The sequence below is a fragment of the Mustela lutreola genome, chromosome 13 (assembly GCF_030435805.1).
Source record: "Mustela lutreola isolate mMusLut2 chromosome 13, mMusLut2.pri, whole genome shotgun sequence".
Classification (NCBI taxonomy): Eukaryota; Metazoa; Chordata; class Mammalia; order Carnivora; family Mustelidae; genus Mustela; species Mustela lutreola.
The window spans coordinates 75,525,650-75,549,311 of record NC_081302.1 but is presented as its reverse complement, the minus strand read 5'-3'; the positions used below and the strand labels follow the sequence as shown (position 1 = coordinate 75,549,311).

The 23,662-nt window shown below is 38.5% G+C and overlaps 1 protein-coding gene across 3 annotated transcripts in view; it reads left to right on the top strand.

The window, feature by feature from the left end:
• Nucleotides 1-23,662, top strand: part of MTUS2 (microtubule associated scaffold protein 2) — a 585,660-nt gene that overhangs the window by 6,777 nt on the left and 555,221 nt on the right. For all 3 annotated transcript variants that reach the window (XM_059143942.1, XM_059143941.1, XM_059143943.1), the window contains exon 2: nucleotides 14,054-14,126. The gene's annotated coding sequence lies outside the window, so the exon portion shown is untranslated. The remainder of the gene's footprint in view (nucleotides 1-14,053; nucleotides 14,127-23,662) is intronic.

The window sequence follows — 23,662 nt, the reverse complement described above, 5'->3', positions numbered from 1 at the left end:
GCCTTCAGCTCGGGTCATGATCTCAGGGTCCTGGGATTGAGCCCTGCATAGGGCTCTCTGCTCAGCGGGGAGCCTGTTTCCCTCCCTCTCTCTGCCTGCCTCTCTGTCTACTTGTGATCTCTCTCTGTGTGTCAAATAAATAAATAAAATCTTTTTTAAAAAAATAAAATAAAAATTAGTGCAAAAATTCATTATAAAAATGCCAAATTTTTAAAGAGGCAAGATCAGTGTTATGGATTTTTCCTTTAATGTCAGTCTCCAGTATGGCATGGTACAGCACTGTTACTGATTATGTATTAATTTAAAATTTTGATATCTTGTTCATCTTGTATTTTTATTAAAAGAAATCTTTATCTTGGAGTCACATCTGGAATGTTAGAGTAAGGACTTTTTGTAAGTCTTCTCCTCCAAAATAGCAGTGAGAACAAAATTTCACTGAGGCAAATACTGTCAAAATAAACTATTTTAGAACTCTGGAATTGATTCAAAGAGTTACAAAAATTCCAGGAGCATTTATTCAAGAAAATAGACTGACTTTCAGAACAATGAACTTTGTAACATTTAAACTTACTCCCATTATCTCTTCCTAGCATAGTACCTTTGAAAACTAAAAGCTAGTGGAGGGGACAGCACAGGCTCTCAACTCTTCAGTAGCCCCATTATCAGAAAATTGTCATTATAGGACCTGTCTGGTAGCTATTGAAAACCTCCATTTTCAGAGCTTGTTTTTATTTTACTGGACTCAGAACTCATTCTGTGTGAACAGCCTTAGAGCATTTGTTAAAAACAATTAGCAGCAATTGTTTAACATTGCAGGTGCCTGAGGCAACTGTACCAGTTGGGGTTGACAAGAGGTTGACCTCAAAAAGGAATAGTTGGGATAGGAGATATCCATGGGATTTGAAAAACTTTGATATATCTTTTGGTATCTAGAAGGCCCCTGTATATGTGCAGGTTTATATATGTATAAACCTAGATTTTGGGGTTATTATTTTGATGACAGCCCAGGATATTGTAATGGAATATAAAAGTGAATTAAAGCTAATATCTCAGTTTGGAGATTTATTTATTTATTTATTTATTTATTTAATTTTTTTTTTTTTAAGCAGAGATGTCTGAAAATTGCCTAAGTTTGGGACTAGAGAGAGGCTAGTCAGACACTTACCTCTGGTGCAGAATTTAAAGAGTTGTCAAAAAACTGAGCAATAAAAAGAAATGATATTTTAATGCCATCAAAAAAGTCTCGAGAAAGTCTCGAGAAAGCCCTAATCTGTTACCTCTGGCTGACACTGAGGCTCTAAAACAAACAAGAAGAAAAAGCTAAGGCAGAGTTGTAAACTGTGTATCAGAGCATAGAAAGCATGTGTGAAGACATACATAGAACTCCTCAACAAAGGCTGTGAAACATCAGTTCAAAGCATTTAAAGAAATTTCTGTTTTATTATTAGCTGATCACTAAAGCAGACTGAGCAGAGACTTAAGCAGCTCCATGTGATGAACAGACTTTATAGAATTAGTCCAGGAAATGGACAAACAGCATCGTCATTAACAAATCAACAAACACTAATGATAAACCTTTCATGGAGAATGGAATCTGATTTTCAGAATTGCCATATATGATTTAAAAACACATAACACATACAGTGAAACAGGAAAATATAGTCCACATACAGGGAAAAAAGCCAGATGTGTCCCAGAGAGAGCCCAGATATTGGACTTGTTAGACAAACATTTTAAGTTAGTGAATATAAATGTATTCAAAGAGTGAAAGGAATTCATGTCTAAAGAATTAAAGTATGAAAATGATGTCTTACCTAATAGGGAATATTAATAAAAAGAAGAGTTACTAAAAACAAAACAAATTCTGAGGTTGAAAAGTACAATGACTGGAACGACAAAAAATGACTAGATGGGCTCAACAACAGATTTAAATAGACAGAACTAAGAATTAGTGAACTTGGAAGTATATTGATGGAAATTATACTGTTTTGTTTTTGTTTTTGTTCACAATATATGTAAGTCAATATATTGTAAGTAATTATGTTGTACATCTTAAACTTATGCAATGCTGTATGTCAGTTGCAACTTAAACTGGGGGAGAAAAGCCCAAAAACAAAAGAGGGGAGATCACAAATCAAACTTAACCTTTTACTTTGAGGAAGTAGAAAAAGAAGAGCAAATGAAAACCAAAAAAGTAGAAGGGAGGAAATAATAAAGACTAGAGCAGAAATAAATAAAATGGAGAATAGAAAACAATAAAAAAAAAAATCAGTGAACACCAAAATTAGTCCCTTGGAAAAAAACCAGCGAAATTGACAAACCATTATCTGGCTGACCAATAGAAAAAAGGAAAAGACTCAATTACTGAAATCAGAAATAAAAAGAAGCAACACTATCCACTTTGGAGAAATAAAAAGGAGCAAATTATGAATAATTTTATGTCAACAAATTAGGATAACCTAGATGAAATGGGCAAAGTCCTATGAAGACATAGACGACCATACTACTCAAGAAGAAATAGAAACTTTGAAGTGAACTATTATGAAAAAACTCCCACAGGGCCAAGCCCAGGCTAAGATGGCTCCACTGATAAATTCTACCAAATGTGTAAAGAAGCCTTAACGATAGTATAGCACAATCTCATATTGAAAATGGAAAAGGAAGGGCCATTTTCCAAATCATTGTTTGAGGCCAGTGTAACAAAACCATACAAAGTGATCACAAGAAAAGTACAGTTGAACCTGGAACAATGCAAGGGTGAAGGGCACCAACCTCCCATGCAGTTGAAAATCCACGAGTAACTTTTGACTCTCCCAAAACTTAACTAATAGCTTACCATTGGCTAGCAGCCTTACTGATAACAGTCAAACAGGTATTTTGTATGTCATATGTATTATACATACTTGTTATATATAATAAAGTAAGCTAGAGAAAAGAAAATGTTATTATGAAAATCATAAAGAAAATTTACAGTACTCTATTTATTGAAAGAAATTGTATGTAAGTGGACCCACACAGTTCAAACCCCTGTTGTTCACGGGTCAACTTTATAAACTGATATGAATATAAATGCAAAAACCTGTAGCAGAATACTTGTCAACCAAAGCCAGCAACATAGGGAAAGTTTTCTGTACCATGACCAAGTGGGATTTATCTGCGGAATGCAAGATTGGCTTAACATGTGAAAATCACTGGAATATACCTTATTAATAGAATAAGGTACAAAAACTGCATAATCATCTCAATAGGCACAGGAAAAGCACCTGACATATTGCAGCAGCACTTCCTGATAAATGCATTTACAAAACTAGGAATAGAAGGAAACTTTCTGGAGCCAATGAAGGGCATTTTCTAAAACCCTGTAACTAATGTAATACTTATTGTTGAAAGACTGAATGCATTCCCCTTGAGATAAGGAAAAGATGAGGATGCCTGATTTTTTCATATTTATGCAGTGTTGTATCAGAGATTCTAGCCAAGGCAATTTGGCAAGAAAAAGAAATAAAAGACATTCAGATTAGAAAGGAAGAGGTAAAACTATTTCAGTTTGCAAATGACATGATCTTATATGTAGATAATCTTCAGGGCTACACACTCAGAACTAATAAATTTAGCAAGATTGCAGCATATAAGATCAATAAACAAAAAATTCTGTATGTTTATAGCAAATAATTTGCAAATGAAACAAAATTACATTCATAGTAGCATCAATAAGAATAAAATACTTAGGAACAAATTTAGCAAAAACACATAAGATTGTACACCAAAAACTATAAAATATTACTATATTTATATATTTATATTTAAATATATTTATATTTATCAATAAAATATCACTATAAAATATCACAAAAGAAATTAAAGTTAACCTAAATAAGTGGAAAGACATTCCTTCCTCATGGATTGGAGGACAATATTGTCAAGATGGCAGTGCTCTCCATCTACAGAGTCTGTGCAATTCATATCTAAATTCTAGCTCCCTTTTGGGCAGAAAGTGACAAGCTGATCCCGAAATGTATATGGAAATGCAAGGGACTCAGAGTAGCCAGAGCAATCCTGAGAAACCAAAACAAAGTTGAAGGACTTGAACTTCCTGGTTTCAAAAGTTACTACAGAGCTACAGTGATAAAGATAGTGTGGTACTGGCATAAATAGAGTCTTAAGGATCTGTGGCATAAAATTAAGAGTCCAGAAATAAACCCTTACATTTATGATCTTTGATTACCAGCAAGGGTAACCAGGCAATCTGGTAGAAAAAGAATCGTCCTTTTAACAAATGGTGCTGGAATAACTAGACACCCACATGCAAAAGTTAATCCAAAATGGATCATTGACCTTAAGGCAGGAACTAAAAGAAAACAGGAGTAAATCTTCTCAATCTTGGATTAGGCAATTTCTTGGATAGGACATCAAAAACACAAGAGATGAAAGAATAAATAAATTGGACTTCATAAAAATTAAAAGCTTTTGTGCTTTAGAGAATATCATCAAGAAAGAGAAAAGACAACCCATAGAATTGGAAAAAATTTTTCACAAATCATGTATCAGATAAGGAACTTATACTCGAAATATTTAAGAATGTTTATGACTCAGTATATAAAGACAAATGACTAAAAAATTGAACAAAGGACTTGAGATGACATTTCGCAAAAGAAGTCATACCAATGGCCAAGGCATATGCAAAGGCAGTCAACATTATTGGTTGTTAGGAAGAAAGAAAACAAAAGCACAATGAAATACTACTAACGTACTCACTAACCTGGCTAACATAAAAAATGAAGATAATAACAAGTATTGGTAAAGATATGGAAACCTTGGGGGCACCTGGGTGGCTCAGTGGGTTAAGCTGCTGCCTTCGGCTCAGGTCATGATCTCAGGGTCCTGGGATCGAGGCCCGCATCGGGCTCTCTGCTCAGCAGGGAGCCTGCTTCCCTCTCTCTCTCTCTGCCTGCCTGTCCGTCTACTTGTGATTTCTGTCTGTCAAATAAATAAATAAAATCTTAAAAAAAAAAAAAGATATGGAAACCTTGGTACCCTATATACTGCTGGTGGGACCATGAAATGGTGCTGCCACTTTAGAAAACAGTTACTAGTTTCTCAAATTATCAACATAGAGTTACAAGATAACCCAGCAATTTCATTACTAAGTTTATACCCAAGAGAATTGAAAATTTATGTACACCAATGTGTGCCTAATAGCTCCAAACTGGAAACAATTCCAATACCCATTAACTTATGAATGAATAAACAAAATGTGGTATATTCATAAACTATTATCATCCATAAAAAGGAATGAAATATTGACTCATGGTATAACATAGGTGAACTTTGAAAACATTTTAACTGACAGAAGTCAAACCCGAACGACCACATATTATGTGATTCCATTTATATCAAATGTCCGTAATAGGCAAAATTATATGGAAAACAGATTAGTGGTTGCCTGGGGTGGGCAGAGAGAGAGCGGTAGAGTGTCTGCTAATTGAGATGGGGTTTCTTTGGGGATAATGCAAATGTTCTGGAATTTGATACTGGCAATAGTTAAACAACATTGTGAATGTATTAAAACTACTGGATTGTACCCTTTCAAATGGTGAATTTTACAGTAGGTGAATTACATGACAATGCTGTTATTATTATTCATCTTGATTCCTGTGTTTTTCTCTATTCCTGAGTTTTTGGTTTCCTTTAAATTTCATGCCTGAGGGATGCCTGGGTGGCTCAGTCAGTTAGGCATCTCACTTTGGCTCAGTTATGATCCCAGGGTCCTGGGACTGAGTCCTACATTGGGCTCCTTGCTCAGTGTGGAGCCTGCTTCTCCCTCTGCCCCTGACCCCCACTCATGCACTCAGTCATGCTCTCTCTCTCTCTATGACAAATAAAATCTTAAAAGTAAATAAATTTTGTGCCTGAGGCAAGTGGTTGGCCTCTCCCTAGTCCTGGCCCTGCTTTTTTCTACTGGCCTTTGCCTCAGAATTCATAAGATAACTATATTGGAGAATTAGAAACCTTAGGAGTTACGTGTGGAAGAACCAACACCTGATGGTGGAGAAGAACCCCAGCGAGCTGACAGAACTCTGAAAGCAATATTCTGTGAGTTTGGAATGTAGGCACAAACTCTGTATATCTAGCAGGGCCATGCCACGTGACACAGTGGCGCAGTTGGATGTCTGTGGTCTGTAATCTCTGGGAAAAGTTAGCATCATCCTAACGGATTTATCAGTGAGAAAAGTCATACTTCATAGAGTAACACCATTCAATGGAAATATAACGTGAGCCACATGTGTATTGTTTTTCTAGTAGCCAAATAAAGAAGACAAAAAGAAACACATTGATTTTAACACATTTTACTTACCCAAACATATCCAAAATATTATCATTTTAACACATTGAAATCTTTTTTTTTTTAAGATTTTATTTATTTATCTGACAGAGAGAGATCACAAGCAGATGGAGAGGCAGGCAGAGAGAGAGAGATAGAGGGAAGCAGGCTCCCCGCTGAGCAGAGAGCCCGATGCGGGACTCGATCCCAGGACCCTCAGACCATGACCTGAGCTGAAGGCAGCGACTTAACCCACTGAGCCACCCAGGTGCCCCCACATTGAAATCTTTTATATTCCTTTTGTCATACTGAATCTTCAAAGTGTGTATTTTATTTTATTTTTTTTAAGATTTTATTTATTTATTTGACAGTGAGAAATCACAAGTAGATGGAGAGGCAGGCAGAGAGAGAGGGAAGCAGGCTCCCTGCTGAGCAGAGAGGCCGATGCGGGACTCGATCCCAGGACCCTATCCCAGGACCCTGAGATCATGACCTGAGCTGAAGGCAGCGGCTTAACCCACTGAGCCACCCAGGTGCCCCAAAGTGTGTATTTTAAACTTACAGTGCATTCCAGTTCAGTCTAGCCACTTCCCAAGCATCCCGTAGAGATACGTGGCTAAGTGGCTACTGTATTGATGGTTATGGAATTATTTTTATAAAATCAGATTCAAGAGACACAGCGTAGTACACTGGTTTTGAGTTGGATCCAGTTTCAGATTCTGGTTTTGGCTCTAACACTGCATTTATTTTGAAAACATTTGCTGATATCTGTTCTCAGAATTTATATAGCCCATATCTATGAACAGACAGGTAATAATGGAGACAAGTAAAGTCCTACTTTATTGTTCTAACTACTATAGTGCCCATCAGAGGAAGTGGTGAGTTCTAACTGGGTAGGGACCAGTAGTGGTCAGGAAGGGCTTCATAAAGAAGAGAAGTTTGAGCTCCACCCTGGAACATGAGGTAGGTAAAGGGCAAAGGCAAAATAAGGGAGGCTTAAACTAGTCCTGCCCAGGAAATTGCTTAGAAGGTTGGTTTAGCCAGAGCATGGTTATGAATGGGTGGCTGAAGGAGTGGTGTGGTTGAAGTAGGGTCGGGAGCCATGTTTTTGGAGGGTACCTGCAAAGGAGTTTAGAATATATTACATATTAGGCAGTGGGCAACACTAAAGAACTCTTTTTTTTTTTTTAATGTAGTAACTATTTGAAATTTGCTATCTATTTTTCCTTGCTCTAAAATAGATTTACGATGTTTACATGTATATGTGGTTCATTTTTGTGTTAATTTATTTATTTTTATTTTATTTCTTTTCTGTGTTCCAGCATTCATTGTTTATGCACCACACACAGTGCTCCATGCAAAACGTCCCTCCTTAATACTCACCACCAGGCTCACCCAACCCCGTACTCCCTCCCCTCCAAAACCTTCAGTTTCTCAGAGTCCACAATCTCTCATGGTTCATCTCCCCCCTCTGATTTCCCCCAACTTACTTCTCCTCTCCTTCCCCCAATGTCCTCCATGTTATTCTTTATGCTACACAAGTATATGACAATGACTCTCTCTGCTTGACTTATTTCACTCAGCATAATCCCTTCCAGTCCCATTCATGTTGATACAAAAGTTGGGTATTCATCCTTTCTGATGGATGCATACTACTCCATTGTGTATATGGACCACATCTTCTTTATCCATTCATCCTTTGAAGGGCATCTTGGTTCTTTCCACAGTTTGGTGACTGTGGCCATTGCTGCTATGAACATTGGGGTACAGATGGCCCTTCTTTCACAACACCTCTGTCTTTGGGGTAAATACCCAGTGGTGCAGTTGCAGGGTCATAGGGAAGCTCTATTTTTAATTTCTTAAGGAATCTCCACACTCTTTTCCAAAGTGGCTGCACCAACTCTTAAGAAGTAAGTCACGGTCATAGGGAAGTTCTATTTTTAATTTCTTGAGGAATCTCCACACTGTTCTCCAAAGAGGCTGCACCATCTTGCATTCCCACCAACAGTGTAAGAGGGTTTTCCTTTCTCCACATCCTCTCCAACATACATTGTTTCCTGTTTTGTTAATTTTGGCCATTCTAATTGGTGTAAGGTGATATCTCAATGTGGTTTTAATTTGAATCTCCCTGAGGGCTAGTGATGATGAACATTTTTTCATGTGTCTGATAGCCATTTGTATGTCTTGATTGGAGAAGTGTCTGTTCATATCTTCTGCCCATTTTTTGATATGTTTGCCTGTTTCGTGTGTGTTGAGTTTGAGGATTCATTATAGATCCTGGATATCAACCTTTTGTCTGTACTGTCATTTGCAAATATCTTCTCCCATTCCGTGGGTTGTCTCTTTGTTTTCTTGACTGTTTCCTTTGCTGTGCAGAAGCTTCTGATTTTGATGAAGTCCCAAAAGTTTATTTTTGCTTTAGTTTCCTTTGCCTTTGGAGACATATCTTGAAAGAAGTTGCTGTGGCTGATATCGAAGAGATTACTGCCTATGTTCTCCTCTAGGATTCTGATAGATTCCTGTCTCACGTTGAAGTCTTTTATCCATTTTGAGTTTATCTTTGTGTACGGTGTAAGAGAATGGTCAAGTTTCATTCTTCTACATATAGCTGTCCAGTTTTCCCAGCACCATTTATTGAAGAGACTGTCTTTTTTCCACTGTATATTTTTCCCTGTTTTGTCGAAGATTAATTGACCATAGAGTTGAGGGTCCATATCTGGGCTTTCTACTCTGTTCCATTGGTCTATGTGTCTGTTTTTATGCCAGTACCATGCTGTCTTGGTGATCACAGCTTTGTAATAAAGCTTGAAATCAGGTAACATATGCCCCCAGCTTTATTTTTGTTTTTCAACATTTCCTTAGCGATTCGGGGTCTCTTCTAATTCCATACACATTTTAGGATTATTTGCTCCAGCTCTTTGAAGAATACCGGTGGAATTTTGATAGGAATGGCATTAAAAGTATAGAGGCTCTAGGCAGTATAGACATTTTAACAATGTTTATTCTTCCGATCCAAGAGCATGCAATGGTCTTTCATCTTTTTGTGTTTTCTTCAATTTTTTTCATGAGTGTTCTGTAGTTCCTCAAGTACAGATCCTTTACCTCTTTGGTTAGGTTTATTCCCAGGTATCTTATGGTTCTTGGTGCTATAATAAATGGAATCGATTCTCTAATTTCCCTTTCTGTATTTTCATTGTTAGTGTATAAGAAAGCCACTGATTTCTGCACATCGACTTTGTATGCTGCCACGTTGCTGAATTGCTGTATGAGTTCTAGTAGTTTTGGGGTGGAGTATTTTGGGTTTTCCATATAAAGAATCATGTCATCTGCGAATAGAGAGAGTTTGACTTCTTCATTGCCAATTTGGATACCTTTTATTTCTCTTTGTTGTCTGATTGCTGTTGCTAGGACTTCTAATACTATGTTGAACAAGAGTGGTGAAAGTGGGCATCCTTGTCTTGTTCCTGATCTCAAACCAAACCAAACTTATAAGCAGTCTGCTAAGAGAGCTGCATACCAATTCCCTGACTTTATGTCCTGTTGTTTGAAAATATTGTCGGTAGCTCAAAACCAAGATCAGATTGATGTAATTTCTGAATTTGAAAATTATGCCTTAGGGTTTTGTGTTTTTTGCTCACTCCAAAAATGAACCATTCTGTGTGGGGAAGATATGGTTGTTTGCAATTTCTCTGTTCATTTTGTCCTTTTATATGAATTCAAAAAATAGTCATTAAACTTACCTACCATTTTAACTAAATTTAGCTTTCCCTCTTTTTAAAAATTATTATTCAAGTATAATTAACAGTGTTATATTAGTTGCAAGTGTACAATTTATTGATTCAACAATTCTATACATTTCTCAGTACTTATCAAGATGAATGTACTCTTAATCCCATTCAACTGTTTCACTCATCTGTCCACCTGCCTCCCCTCTGGCAACCACCAGTTTGTTCTCTGTATTAAGAGTCTCTGTATTAGTGGATTTTTTGTTGTTGTTGTCGTTGTCTTTTTTTTTTTTTTCTTTTTTTGGTCTCTTTTCTAAAATTTTCATTTGTTTTGTTTCTTAAATTCCACACGTAAATGAAATCATGTGGTATTTCTTTCTCTGTTTGACAGATTTCACTTAGCATTATACCCTCTGGTTCCACCCATGTTGTTGCCAGCAGCAAGATTTTATTCCTTTTTATGGCTGAGTAATCTCTGTGTGTGTGTGTGTGTATGTGTGTGTGTGTGTTTGTGTGTGTGTGTATCACATCTTCTTTATCCATTCATCTATCAATGGACCCTTGGGTTGCTTCCATATCTTGGCTATTGTAAATAATGTTGTAGTAAATATTGGGGTGCATAAATCTTTTCAAATTAGTGTTCCAATATTCTTGGATAAATATCCAGTAGTAGAGTTACTGGATCAGATGGTAATTCTTTTTAAAAATTTTTGGAGAACCTCCATACTGTGAACCACAATGGCTGCACCAGTTTGCATTCTCACCAGCAGGGCATGAGGGTTATTTTTTTTCCACATCCTTACCAACACTCATTGTTTCTTGTGTTTTTAATGTTAGTCATTCTGACATGTGTTAGGTGATATCTCATTGTGGCTTTGATTTGCATTTCCCTGGTGATTAAGCATCTTCACGTGTCTTTTAGCCATCCATATGTCTTCTTTGGAAAAATGTCTATTCATGTCTTCTGCCCATTTTTTGATTGGATTATTCATTGTTTTTTGTTTTTGTTTTTGGTGTTGAGTTATATAGTCTTTTTAATATAGGACTCCAAGGCATTAGGTAACACCTGCTTTCCTTGTCTTTTATGTCAGCTTCCCTGTTTTGTTGCCTGCTGATGTTCTGCAGACCCTGTTCTTTTTTTTCCTTTTTTTTTTTAATGGAGAAAATCTTTTTTTTTTTAAAGATTTTATTTATTTTCCAGAGAGAGAGAGAGAGAGTACACACAAGCAGGCAGAGAGGCAGGCAGAGGCAGCAAGAGAAGCAGGTGCCCTGCCAAGCAAGGAGTCCGATGCGGGACTTGATCCCAGGACCCTGGGATCATGACCTGAGTCGAAGGCAGCGGCTTAACCAACTGAGCCACCCAGGCATCCCGACCCTGTTCTAATCTCAGTAGTAATTAAAAGTGATCCAGGGCTCTTCCATAAGAGGTTGACCAGTTGGTTCTTAGGCAGCCCCTGGCTCTTCACAGAGTGGCTTTTCTTAGTTATTTATTACCTGGTAGCTTCCATACATGCATGCATGTGTCTTCACATACCTTAGCTAACACTCCTTAACTATGTTCATACTCTTAGTCCATCACTGTATTAACATAATGTCAGTTTCTAACTCTTTCACAATGGGTGGTGCAATTCCAACTGGTCCGTTAATTAGAGGCTCTTATATTTGTAGTAGCTCTTTATTTTTGGCATACCTATCATAATAATAATGATTTCTTTTCTCTGTTATTATTAGTGCTATCATTTAGCTATTTCCATCATTAACACATATATCTTCTGCATTATAGTGATCCACATTTTATCGTAATACCTCTGTTTTAAAGGGAAGGGTGGTACTAGAACAGTCAAGAGTGCCGCTGAAGGTAGGATTTACTATTCGTGCATTTCCTTTCCTGGTCCTATGTGTTTTAAAATCTGATTGGATATGAACAAACAATAGGTTGCACCTAGCATGTCAGCTGGGGCTCTGCAGTCAAAATGCAGATTTTGACCCCACAACTTTTCTTCAGATAATTAATTTTCAAAAATAGGGAGCACTGGGTGTGGTGCATCAACAATGAATTCTGGTACCTTGAAAAGAAATTTAAAAAATAAAAAATTAATATATAAAAAATAGGGAACATGAACTAGATAAATGGTACTAAGAAGAGTTCAAAAAGTTTATTTTGCAATTGGCTGCTTATTTTTGCAACAAAACACAACAAGAAACAAAGCAGCTCATGTAGGCTGCTCATTGAATGGGTTTCCTGGTAGGGGGGAAATCATTAGGGCGGTTTCTACTCCATCTCAGAAGAAAATAAATTGTGTAAAGAGGTACATTTTTGTATCTAGGGCATTCACATGGCCTCTATTCTGTTAGTTTGTAGTTCCAATAGTATTGTGCATGTCTGCATTGCATCTGTAGTGGTGAGGGTGGCTGTGAGGGTCATGTGGTAGTGGAGGTGTTCATAGCAGTGGTGGGATGGCCTGGAAGTTCTGGTTGTTGTAGCTCCTAAGATAAGATGGGTTACCAAATATGTTAGACAGAAGTAAACTTTCCCTTCTTCCCATCTGGACTTGGACCTGTTTAATTTTCCCAGTGTGGTGTGATGCTCACCACCGTACACGGACTGCATTAGTGAGTGGGCAGCCCTTCTGCTTTCCTCCCCATGCTCCTTGTTCCTCACTCACTATGACATGCTTTCCATTTGGCCTTCCCTTCTTATAGAGATGCATTCTTACCATCACCTTTTGCCTTCTAGCCCTCAGCTGTTCTCTCTGCCACATTAAGAGTCTTGGAAAAGGCTCTTAATGTTGCAAGGAGGAAGCTGAGAGGGAGTTGGCAGTAAATAGACTGAGTTGGAAAAAAGAATTGAGGAGATATGCTCAGGCCCTTCCAAATGCCAGAGGCAATTCACTTGTTACATTTCATGTACGATGAAGATGCTAGGTTCTAATGGAAGCTGTTAATGCCCAAACCACTGATGCGCATAGGAAAATGACATGTGCTGAGCAATAGGTGTTTTGAAGATTAAGTTGTTGTCCAATCCTATTGTTTTTTATTTTTGTTTTTGTTTGTTGTTGTTGTTTGTTTATTTTGACTTGGAAAAGTGATGAAATTATCAGGTTTTGAGGTAAATGATGGTTGGATATCACAAATTTTATATGACTTCGGTTAATAATAGCAGACATTCTGTGACATCTACTGCAGTAGCATCTTGGAGGAAAATTTGTGTTTTTTCTACTACCTAAAACTAAAGTTGCTTGACAAGTTAGAGAGGAATGTAATTTTTGCTGTTTTTTAAAATACAATTTTATTATAGACTTAATTAATATTACTGTAGTTAAGATTGTGGAACTTGTGGGTTGCCTGGGTGGCTCTGTCAGTTAGACATCTGACTCTTGGTCTTGGCTTGGGTCTTGATCTCAGGCTCATGAGTTCAAGTCCTGCAAAGGGCTCTGTGCTGGGTATGGAGCCATTTAAAAAAAATATTATGGGACTCATAGTTCTTTTAGTTCTTTATTTTTTTCTGAATAAGAAGAAAATAAGAAGTATAACAAAGTATAAATTTGGTGCCCTTTAAGAAAATTAGGAACTACCAAACACACATAATTATTCATGCATCAGAGTTATTCTTCCCCTGACAAGAGCCAAGTCTTAGGTTCTTAAGATGCTTCAGTTATAGGGTGTATTTAAGAATCAGCTTTCAGGTCATTAACTACTTGAGGGATTAAGAAAGAAAGAAAATTGAAGTCATGTATTCATTGAGGATTAATCTGAAAATAAGATGAAGAATCTCTGAAATCCCAGATGCAGCTAATGGAAAAATGGTGAGTTTGTGAAATAACTTCACTTATGAAGAGCACTTATGGAGAGTTTGTTTGTGGTACAATTACTGCAGAGATGAGAGCACTCCTGAACTAACTTTATTTTTTCAGGGAGAAGCATTATTACCATGGAGTAACTGGTTATGTTTTCCTAAATCTGTCTCCTTTCTTCTAAGTTTTACTCTGTCTTTTGCTTTTTTAAGGTTTCCACACCTGGACTGTCAACTAGGGCAAGTTGTCACCAATGGCAGTAAAACTCCTTTTCTGGGGGTCAAGGTGAGTACGGGGCTCGCTATTATTATTTTATTTGACTTGGGTCCCTGGCATGCAAAGGAAATAGCTGGTGGTAAATTTTGGATAAATATTATCGATGAGAAAAGTCAATTAAAATAAATTCTGAAATGGAAACTTTAATTCTGTTTTTTAAAAAAATGTGAGGAATCTGGGGCATCTGGATAGCTCAGTCAATCAAGCATCTGACTCTTGATTTTGGCTCAGATCATGATGTCAGGGTCGTGAGATTGAGCCCCGTGTCAGGCTCTGTGCCGGGCCTGGAGTCTGCTTGAGATTCTCTCTCTGCCTCTCCCTCTGCTCCACGTCCTGCTCACACACACATGTGTGTGCTCTCTCTATATATATAAATAAAATCTTTAAAAAATGTAAGGAATCTATTCAGATATTGATGAAATTCAAGTTCAAGCAACATGGTTGTTAATAATGTTAAATTTGTGGAATGTGTCTATAATGGATATCTCTTTCCTAGCGGTAATTAATCTGGGACAAAAGGTTATCATTTTATTGTTAACATGTGTTTAGTAATATCAGTTGGCAGAAATAGGACAAGAAAATGCAGTTAGTACTTAGGGGCTTGCTTTGAGGAGAGGATGTGGTTGATAGCTGAAGTTATTGAGAGAGAAAGCCCAGATTGGTGGGAGGGGGGTAGTTAATGCAGTGCAAACAGAGTTTATGAAACCAAGAGCAGACGCTTTAGTGAACAGCCAAGACCGCAGAAAGTTTAAAATGTTTGAGAGAAGCTTTTCCGAGGGCTGTTGCTGGCCCATATGGCATTTTTTGCAAATTAGACAAAGGCACCCCTTCCACAGACGTTTTCCTTCCATCTGATGGAAAATCATTGAACTATACTGATTTTTAGAACAAGACACTTTCTTGCCATATGCTGGAAAATTTTAATATAAATAATAAAATTATCCATATTTAAATCCTCAGTGTTGTAACAAAGATACATAGTTTTGCTAATGATGTGATTAGTGGCCCCTTAAACGTGGTGGACTTGCATAGTGTACAACTTGAACCACCACCAGGCTGGCTTTGCTTTGTTGGGATTCAATTCAGGGTAGACTCTAAGGAAGGGAAGCTTGTTATTAAGTGTGGTCATTGAGGACAGAGGAGAGAAACAACAGTGTGGGGTATGGCTTTCACTGGACACTTGGGTGACATGGAAGAAGCTTAGAGGGACAGCAGCTTCTGTGGTTTTGGTAGCCTGAGATTTCTAGGGGTAAAACTAGGAAATGAAAACCTAAACTTGTATGTTTATATCAAATTTAGGACTGAGTTCCTGTGATTTAGTGCTATAGAATATGTACTTTCTGAGTCCCAGCATTACTCAAGTGGGCTTTATTCTGTAGATTACCATTTCTGTGGTGGTCGTGTTCTCAAAAACTATTTAAACTTGAGTGTTTTTTTTTTTTCTCCCCAGTTAAAGGAATTTGTTTCAAAATGTTGAGGGTGTTCAGAATGGATGGGTCTTCCCTACTTAACAGATTTTTTATTTATTTATTTATTTATTTTATTTATTTAAAAACGATTTTATGTATTTATTTGTCAGAGAGAGAGAGAGAGAGAGAGAGAGAGACAGAGTGTGCACACAAGCAGGGAGAGCAGCAGGCAGAGGGAGATGCAGGCTCCCTGCTGAGCAAGGGGCCAGTGCAAGTCCCTGGGAACAGGACCTGAGCTGAAGGCAGACTCTTAACAGACTGAGCCACCCAGGTGTCCCTTTAACAGAGTTTTAAATTAATCTTCTGATGAGACAAAAAACTGTTAAGTTGATGTTAATGGGTAGATATTGATTGACAAATACAGGGTAAGGAGGGTGCAGCAGTATTTTAGGGTGAGAGATAGGGCGACAGGTGGGGAAGGTGGTTGATAACTTGTGTGTTCTTGAGGACAAGAAGAACAGATAGGGGAAAAAACTTAATGTGATATGGATAGATGGTAATGGTTGTGGGAATGTTCAGGGTGGTGGTGGCAGCTGCAAGGGATCTGGTGGAGGGACGGTGGGGGCTGCCATCATGTTGACTCCTCTGAAGGAGGAAACGGAAGGTGGAGAAGATGCCAGGTCACGGAAAAACCAACAGGGCCTGAGAAGAAGCTTTTGCTTCCTTGGTGTCGATGCAAGAATTGATTAAAGGGAAATTCGAGGGGCTCCCTTTTGTGGAATGCTAAGCTAGTTTTCTTATTTTATCATCTACCTATCCCTTCTTCCCCCAAAGGACATTGCTTACATTAAGAATAACAATAAAGAGACTTCAGAGAATTGTTGTAATTCCAGTGAACGTCAACATTTATTTCCCATCCCCCTGCTCACAGCCCACCTTTCTTTCCTCTGTGTGTGTGTGTCTGTGTGTGTGGTGGGGGTTGATGCTCTGAATACAGAAGTAGAGGAACACATGTTCATTCAGAGAACCATTTATAGGGGAAGGAGCCCTGTTATTATTTACATCTGAAACCTTTCTTTTCTACCCCATCATACATACATGATCTGTGTTTTGAAGAAAGATATGATGTAGATTTTTTTTTTTTAATGACTGGAGGGAGCAGAAGGAAAATGGGTGAGTGGGTTAGGAGGCTTTTATGAATCAGTACCCTCCTCCTCCTCCAGGTGATTGCTTAGGTGTCTGGATTTTATGCCTGTTTTTTTTTTCCTTTGCCTTTAGAATACCAAGGGAAGAGTGAGAATAGGAAGATGTTTTGGGGTCTAATAGTTGGCACCTGTGATATTAAGCTAATAAATTCATTGTTCCTTTTTCCTTACCCTTCAGTAGGGAAAATGACACTTGCTGTTAGAAAATGCTAAAGAAGTCTTTGTGAAAGCACTAGCCTAACAAATGTTAAAATGACACAGAATAACATATTTAACAACAATGCAGCATTCTCATTGTCATTAATCTCCATAATTTTTGGATTAAAACAGTTGTCACTACATGATCCAAATGATTGTCTCGATTATTTTAAATCAGAGATTCTTTATGTTGATGATATAAAGATGTACATACTCTGCTGTGAGAGAGATTTAGACATAAAGAGTAACTCTTTAAAAAGGAATGTTAGCAGGTTCTCATGTGATGGAGGTGGTTTTATTAGGTATCTAACGCCATGTACTTAATGGCTGCTTAATGGAGTGAAATCACTTGACAGTGTTTAAATGCTAATAACATGTGACACACAGCGAGCACTCACTTGCTCTGGTGCTGTGCAGAGCCCTTCACACTTGTTTTCCTCATTTTCCCCTTAAACACCCTGTGAGGATGCCATCGCCCTCATTTTCCAGCTGTGGTGTGTGCAGCCAGCCATGCCCTTCACCATGACGTTTGCTGCGCTGCCCCTTTGGATTCTGGATGAGATCCAGGAGACTCCTGAAAGGGCTTTCCCTTTCTCAGATTCCATGTGTTTCAGATCAGCCTGTCTCGGCCCTCATAATATGGAGCCCGATAGCTTCATACACAGAATTGCTTTAAAACTGAGCAAACAGTTCTATCATTAGAGGGCACCAGCTGAACAAGGCCAGAGGAAGCCTAAAAATAAATTTGCACCACATAATGAGATGTGAGGGAATTGTCGGTTGCAATTTGTTTCCCAGAGGCCTCAGAGGTTTTTAAAGAATATGTTGGCGCTTTTTTCCCCCCACCAAAGAAGGTCCTGTGATTCTAAAATATCAAAATGTCAACTAGGACTGAAATATCCTCAGATGTTTGAGGATATGAAGAAACTCAGCAGTTTGTGTGTCTTATTTTCTGCTTTAGCATTATTTTGAGGATAGATTAGAAGCTCCAGGGTCTTAAAGTCCATTATTTCAGGGAAGGTGGGGTTAGTATTTTTCCCATATCCATCTTTTTCTTAGAAAACACAGGAGAGGGGCGCCTGGGTGGCTCAGTGGGTTAAGGCCTCTGCCTTTGGCTCTGGTCATGATCCCAGGGTCTTGGGATCGAGCCCCGCATCAGGTTCCCTGCTCAGCAGCAGGCCTGCTTCCTCCTTTCTCTCTCTGCCTGCCTCTCTGCCTACTTGTGGTCTCTGTCTCTCAAATAAATAAAATCTTAAAAAAGAAAACACAGGAGAAGAGAAGGCCAGACACATTTTTAATATTTAAGTTCATAGATCCAGAGCCCAGAATTTTCGGGAATTGATTGTTGGGGCGAGGAGAGGCAGAGTCAATAAACGTTACCTGGTTGGTCCTGTTAAGATGATAGAAACCACATAGGTTTCTTTGTTGTCTGTTTTTATATGTGCACAAGACTGCACAATTTTCCGCGCACTGCTTGCTCATACTGTTAAGATACACACTGTTATCTGGCCTCTCTAGCTGGGAATTAAACCTGTGTTCTGTTTGAGGCGAGGCCAGATTTTATTAAAGTAGGTCATCAGGGCACACACACACGGGGGCCTGGATCACACTGGCATTGTGGCATCTTTGGTAATTAAATGGGTAAGCGCGCCAGTAGGCAAACGGAATGGCTTCCCTCCTGCTATTCGAGGCAGATAATAGGGAGCTGGGTGATACGGGAACACGTGTCCAGTTAATGATGATTTACAATGGGGTTCCTGGAAGAGTTCCTTTGATACTCATGTTCTGTCAGATGAGTTCATTGTATTTAAAATCATCACAGAATTACAGGAGAATTTAAAATGGTTGGGTTATTCACATGTTTTATGAGTTACTTCTAGTACATTTTAGTATAATGTGGGTTCCTCCTACCCCTTTCCTCTTGGAAACACTGAGAAACTGAGCTGACATCAGCCATTTGGCAGGGATTTCCTGGGGGCAGCAGCGTGGGATCTTGGGTAGAGAGATCAGCTGGAGATCATTTCCTTGTCCTTCTTTTGAAGGTTGAGTTTGGTTCTATCTAATGATCAGAGAATGAATTAAATGACTTTTTTTTTTTAATGGCTTTTTAAGATTTGCCTTTGTCTAAAAAGGATTTTGTATTTGACTTTTCATCATATTTTTATGGTTATTATTCCTTGTGCTTAGCATCCTGATCTTTTAAAATGCCGTGTGTGTGTGTGTGTGTGTGTGTGTCTGTGTGTAATGTTCAGCTGCTAGGATGAGGGTATTCCCCTTAGATGTCAGGATAGGCAGAATGGCGTTTTCAGAAGTGATTGTTGACCAGCGTAGCTTGGGGAGCAGCCTTGGCCTCTGGGTGGTGGAGAGAGCAGGGGTCTCCGGCATTTTCTGATAGACCCTGCTCATCACTGGAATGTAAACTTGATGCGGGGCTGTTTGCTTTTTCACTGCTGTTTTCCTGATACCTCCACCACTGATGCCTGACACATGCTGGGCATTCAATGAATGTTTGTACAATGAGTAAGACAGGCTGGAGGCTGGTGGCTCTGGGAAGTGAGGTCCTTTTTCTTCCATCTCAACTAAAGATGCACATAGTCCTCTGATTCTTTCTGCAGCAGAGATCTAGTGAGAGATCAAGGCAATACCTAAGCTTCATTTAAGAAACTGGAGAGAAACAATCCTTTATTCATGGCATAGAACTTACTCAGTTCAAGTACTGGCTTTGCAGGAGGGTCCCTGATAAGTTGGATTCCTCTTCCCACTTTTTTACACAGAGACTGCTTGTTGTGTTTGTCACTTGGAACTAGACTGGTCATGGGCAAGCCATGACGAAGGATGCTGTGGAGTTTGGTGACATTCTGGGTTGTATCATAGCATTTGATCTGACTTGCATTCTTCCCTTAAAATGGGCTACCACCTGTCCTGTAGTTCTGGAAGGATCCAATGAGTTAACAAGTGAGAGCATCTAGTAATGTTACAGTGCTGGGCACAAAGGAAATGGTACGTTCCCTTCCAAGTCAGATCATGTTTAAAAGTCTCCTTTGAGAAGCTGACATTACTAGACTTGCTAAACTTATATTTAAAAAAAAATTTTTTTTTCCCCAGCTCCTTTCTCAAAATAAGATATATTAAAGAGTCTTATACAGGAGGAGGGCTGTTCAATTTATGACTTGTCACCAAGGAGCCTGTTTATACATTTATATAACTGTGCTGAACTAGTTTGTTAATGAACCAACATTCTTAAAAGTCAAAGCCAGTAGAAGCCACGTGAGAACAAACCATGGGGAAATCTAAACTAAGTTTTGAGGTCTCCAATCCAGGGCGTTTTTCTCCTCAGAGTTTAATTTAGAAGAATAACAATTTTCTGTAATAACTAAAAAGCATGAAAGAATTAGATTGGAAACACTTGGCCAATTGTAAATTCTAAGATATATTTCAGTTCACTGGAGCATTTTAACATCAGCCAGAATGTACAGATATACTTCTGAGTCCATCAAGTCAAAAGCTGTATGTGTCCTTGCAATATTTTAGTTCTGTACTCTCTTTTTTTTCCTCTTTAAAAGAAATTAAATTATCTGAGCAGGTTCATCCTCACAGACTATTATAAATGTGCAAACAATATGCCACTTAACGGTGGCTTTTTAATAGACTGCTTGTCAGAAGAACTCGTGTTTCCTTCCACTTCATGTAGAAGCAGTTCTTGTTGTGCATTCAGAAAGCAAAGCAGTCTTTCATTTATTAAGAAAATGCACACCTAAAAAAACCAATGAATTTTAGTAGGAAAAGGGTATTAGGACTCATCCTCTTCCTAAAAGTCAGACATGACAGAAATGGCAGTCTGTGAAGCTCCCAGCTCTGTAGCACCTCATCAGTGTCTTGTGTGGGATGTATCCTTCTACCCCATAATGTAGTTATTCACAGATATGTGATTTCCTTACTGGACACTATGCCTCTTCACTGGCATGGTCCACGTCTCATTCACTCCAGTTTTATTTACACAATGCCTTGCGCATAATGGGCCTTAGTAAATATTTGGTGGATGAAAACACTGAGCAAGGCACAGAGGGCTGGATTCGTTGTTTGTGTCTTTCATCATTTAAGATGGGAGTGGTGTGGAAGAGTTGATGTCCGTAGATCTTGGGTGAGCCAATGCAGTGGCCTGTATTTAGGATGGTAAGAGAAGTCTGCCAGCAACTCAGCTTAGGTAATGTTCTTGAGTAAGTGGGGATATGCTGAAACAGGCATGAACCGTTTGGAGTCTCTGTAAATAGAGTCAACGTCATTTGAATTTTTTAAGAAATATTCTATTTATTTGACAGAGAGAGAGAGATCACAAGTAGGCAGAGAGGCAGGCAGAGAGAGAGGAGGAAGCAGGCTCCCCGCCGAGCAGAGAGCCCGATGCGGGGCTCGATCCCAGGACCCTGAGATCATGACCCGAGCTGAAGGCAGAGGCTTAACCCACTGAGCCACCCAGGCGCCCCTCATTTGAATTTTTTGATGGCATCTTTATTCTCCTGGTTGGATCTAGTGCAGAGAAGAAGGTGGGGATGAGTGTGGAATTTACAGTTTTGCCTCTCAGAGGGAAGAAATGGGAGCATGGGAGCCCTGCAAGGGAATAAGGACAGTGACTGGTCCAAGAGAAAAGGGAAAAGGACCCGGGTCGGGAAGGAGTCAGGAGGTGGATTCAGGTTATCAGGCCTAGAGTAGATTCCAGAAGACATTAAAGGTGACTTTTGAGACTTTTAAGACTCTTTTGAATTTGTCACCATCTTTCTTGTTTGTTATTTGTACTGTGTCTTCTGTCTTGTTTATTGCTCTGGCAAATGCTAGGATATCAGTGAGGAGTTGGGAGAGTGGTTTTGCTGGGAAGGCCTCATTTCTTTCCCTTCCTGGCCTAATTCCTCCATCTGCACCATCTGAGAAAACCAGGAAGCTTCCCTGAAGATTGATGCCACTTTGGAGTTATACTCTCTAATGCCAGGTGGGATCCGTATCACTCCAGCATTTGGGTGTCCACTGTCTGCAAAACTCAGCCTTGCGGGGAGAGTGGGCATGAGAATTGCAGCTAGGCCTTCTTCCATGGCAGACACTGTCATTTACTTACCTGAGCCTTCTCCCTTGGTGGGGCTCAGCCCTCATATCTGACCACCCCATATGTAGACCTACAGGGTATTGTCAAAATCCTCAGCAGAAATGTAAGGCCTTCTGCACACTCATGTTTTATCTATATTTCCTGCTCCCTACTCTTTCTGTAGTTCAGGTATATAAATATATATTGAATGTTTGTTTTGTGATACTTACTATGCTAGATACTCAAAACAGAAATAAAATTCAGTTTCCGTTTTCTAAGAATTTACAGTCTGAGGGGGTAGACCAATATGTAAACAATGGATTAAAGCAGAAGCATGGCACTGAGACTGACAGGTCACCTCTCCTCCATTCTTTCTAAGCCTCTTACAGTTAGTATGTTTGGGGATCAATCAGTATTGATTTGATATTGGTGTTTTACATCTGTACTACTGTATGACAGTAGTTGCTGTCCTGAAAAATAATTTTAGCTACTATAAGAGCTAGAAGAGTCAAAAGAAATAAATTATTCACAGCGGTGTCTAGTGGGGCAGGACAAGAGACTAACACAGTTGATCCTTGAACATGTGGGGGTTAGAGAAGGGTCTCCCCTGTGCACTTGAAAGCCTACATGTAACTTCTGATTTCCCTAAACCTAACTACTAATAGTCTGCTACTGACCCGAAGCTTTACTGGTAACATAAATAGTTGATTGACTTATATTTTGTGTTATATATGTTATATACTAAATTCTTATAAATATAATAATAATAAAATATAAATATAATATATATTTTTATATTATAAAATAATATAAATATAAAAATATAAATATACTAACAATAAAATATAAAAACAATAAATTAAGAAAAGAAAGTGTTGATGAGGAAATCATAAGGAAAATGCATTTACAGTTCTGTGCTGTAAAAAATAAAAATCCACATATAATAGACTTGTTCAGACCCATGTTGTTCAAGGATCAACTGTATTTTGGAATATTTTCAATAAAAGAGAGTGTGATTGTTGAGTTTAAAGAAAATTGAATAGAAGAGTCTTTTGGTAAGCTTTGCATTAATGATCACTTGACAATATTCTAAGCCTTTTTCCTCCATCAGTCTCTCTGCTATTGACTAAAGAATATTTTTGGCCTGAATGATCTAGATCTCAATAGGGGTACTTTTGCTCTCTCTCTCATTGGACAATTGGCAATGTCTGGAGACATGTTTGGTTGTCATGACTGGGCATGCCAGGAAGGCTGCTCATCATTCTATAACACAAAGGACAGTCACCCACAAAGGATTTTCTGACCCAAAATATCAGTTGTGCCAATGTGGCAAAATTTTGGTCTGAATGAATAGACTATATTGCTCATACTCACTATAGAATTTTACAAGATCCCACATCAAGTGTTCCCATGAAGATATTTAAAAAGATGATTTTGAACAAAAGGGGGTTGGAGGCAACACTGCATGTAGATGATTAGTAGCAGTTTTTCACTGGTGACCTCCCTTATTTTTTGGTGCTTTTTTTCTTTCTTAAAAATTGGGGCATAATTGACATAATAATTTAGGAGTTTCAGGTGTGCTACAGGGTGATTTGATATTGTATACATTGCAAAATGATCACCCTGATAAGTCTAGTTACCACCTGTCACCCTACCAAGTTA